The 3,010-nt window shown below is 42.3% G+C and overlaps 1 protein-coding gene across 1 annotated transcript in view; it reads left to right on the plus strand.

Moving 5' to 3' along the window:
• LOC119296316 overlaps nucleotides 1–3,010 on the plus strand; it is a 19,514-nt gene that overhangs the window by 11,373 nt on the left and 5,131 nt on the right. The window lies entirely within an intron of this gene.

The following is a 3,010-nucleotide window of genomic DNA, read 5'->3' on the forward strand; positions in this document are numbered from 1 at the left end:
ACCGGGCTTTGCCCGACGGAGCTCACCGGCAACGGCGGGGGGAAGGGGAGGAAGGAGTGACCGAGGCGCAACAGGAGCGGTTCCCCCCGGCGCGCGCGGGCACGCCGCGGGGGGGTGGGAGGAGGAGAGAGGGGAGGGGGGAGGGGGGTGGGCCTATTGTGCATTTACGCCGAGCGCCACTTTAAACCTCACGTCGCTCACGATGCATCAGTTACACACAGAAAAAGCTAAATCCAAATGCCATGCTATGGATTTATTTATGTTGTAGTGATCATGATTTGAGAAGTAAGAACCTCACAACCGATGGACTATTTTTCGGAGTCATCCTGGGGTGCATGGAGATGGTGTATAGATCGTCAACATGGGCCTTGTCAAATTAATCCTTCTAGGAAGGGAGATATATCTTTACCAATTTCATGTCATCCGGAGGAGTAAAGTAAGATTAGATTCAGATTTTTAATCTTGGGCTACTTGTTCAGCTAAAAATTACAGACATCTCATAAAATCACAAAACATACTTAACTGCCTGCCTTACAATTACCAAACTAGCAAAAAACGTCTCCGGCTTCAACAATTGCCTGCAATACTTGCCGAAGAGAGAATCTAGGTCTTGAAAGCTAAAAAAGAAGAAGCATAGATCAAGCAGTGTTAATACACTGCTGTTAAGATGAGCTTTTTTTGCGGGGAAAGATGAGCTTCTTAACCAACTAATTCCTAAATCTTGAAAATGGAAAACAAGATTGATAAAACATAGGCACTCACCCCGCACTCAGCGTACCATGTAACACATTCAGGAGCAATGGGCTCAGCAATATGTACATTGACTTTCAGGAATTAATAGTGAATATGGACTCTACAGAAAAGAAAAGAAAAATACTTGCTGTAATAAATTGTGCCCATAATTTTTTCGTGAATAATACACCAAAATCTGAAAAAATAAATTATAATATGAAACACAGAACTTGTTTTACTCACAACTGTAAACAAGGAGCACTCTGCAACTGAACATTTCATTTGTCAGAGTTTGATGGATAAAACAAGATGTTATTCCTAATATTATGCCATAAATCTACCATTAGCATGGTCATGAAAAAACTAAATCCTTAACTCAGAACTGTAAACATAGAGCACTCTGCAAGTGAACTTTTCATTTGTGAGAATCTGATTGATAAGACAAAGATGTTATTCCTCATAGCATGGCACACATCTACCATTGGCATGGTTATCAAAAAACTAAATCCTTAACTCGCTTGATCAACACTTGAATCACACAATAAAAATACCAAGATGGTCTAAATTAGACACAAATCTCATGCAACCAGAATCAAATATAATCCTCACTTCGACAAATTCAAGGTAACATGAGATTGAAAAACAAAAACACGTGTGCTTTCTACGAATCCAAGATAATAATTATAGCTATGTAGAATTGTATTATTCATAATTTCTGTAGCGATTCTTGGCCTTCCTCGGAAGGATCTTCTCACATAGGGACTAAAACCGAACTCGCTGTTCCATCAATAAAAACTGAACATGAAATAAGAAGGAACAATTAGAATTCTTGGCCTTCCTCGGAAGGATCTTCTCACATAGGGACTAAAACCGAACTCACTGTTCCATCAATAAAAACTGAACATGAAATACCAAGGAACAATCAGATGGAGAGAGGGTGGGACTCGATCCTGGTATTTACCCGCGTCCGCTGTCCGCTCCACTCGAAAGAGCAAAAGCGACAAGAAGGAACGCGGTGCCTCCATCGCCACCCCGAACCCATCCAGCTAGTTTGCCTCCAGCAATTTCCAATAGTTTCTGCAAACAATAACAGTACTAAAATTACATTAGGGGTAAGCTGCTACCAGGCCGAGGAAACAAAGGAGAGCCAACCTATATGCAACAAGAAATGGCTACGGGGGCAGGGAAGGAGAATCATAACCCATATATAGAGTAACCAAGAGAAAGCAAGCAAACGTGGAGTAACACACCTCCCAGATGGCTGGACTGCCTCGCCATTATTCCGCCGCCGCCAGAGGATGAGCACGCGCAGCATCGGGACATATCGATGGATCGAGAGAGAGCACGTGGCAGGCCTCGTTTACTATGTTCTGATGTTCTGGGGCTATCTGCAGTTCTCAGGTCAGCCCGATTAAGGAGAGAGCATGCAGGTCAACCTGCGGAGCAGCGGCCCGGTTATGGTGGGCCGAGCGGGTGACGCGGTGAAAACGTGAGTGGTGGGATGGACCAAAGAGATCTGGACCGTTCTTAAGAGGTATCCGACGGTTAAGAACGCCAAATCGCTGTAGGAGGTCGTAGGTAGCTCAGTTTTACTGTTTAGTAATAGAGGGAGTATTTAGTAAAGCAGAAATTACATTCAGGAATCAGGAAGAAGTTAAATCACGTCAGTAACTGAGTACGGTCTTCTGTGTCTTTAGTTCCTTGCGCACATCTTGCCCACTTGGAGCCTGTAGCATAAACTAGGTTACCTTGTTTTCGTTTCTGCATTTTATCACGCAATCCTTGCAAAAGAGATGTTCATTTGGTTTGTTTTGTCATCTCTAGGCGTGGAAGTATGGAACAAACAATAGAAATTTAGTTTTCCATTCCCAGTTTCACAGGCTCAGTTTGCTGTTGTTGTGCTGTGCTTTGCATATTTGTAGTGGTGCTGTGAAGTAAGAATCTGTCAAAAGTCTACTACCTTGATTGGCAAATCATATTAAAATTAGATAAAGGCATGTGATCCAATGGCGGTCTTCATAAATTTGAGCTCATAGATTCTTTGAACATATGATAAAGCGGCTCAATCAAATGAAATCATAATCCACCCAATGCCAAATGGAGCCTTATTCTAATACGAGCTAAGTTTGTATGGAGTGCTGGAGATTCGAAAATCATTTCAAAACTAAACTGTTTATAGTTGAAACGGCAAACTATGGCACATAATCAATTGACACCAGTTGTACTCCATAGTTCATGTACAGCTGGTTAATCCGTTCTTCTGATTCGTATACTTAGC

This window comes from Triticum dicoccoides, chromosome 4B, assembly GCF_002162155.2.
Source record: "Triticum dicoccoides isolate Atlit2015 ecotype Zavitan chromosome 4B, WEW_v2.0, whole genome shotgun sequence".
Lineage (NCBI taxonomy): Eukaryota > Viridiplantae > Streptophyta > Magnoliopsida > Poales > Poaceae > Triticum > Triticum dicoccoides.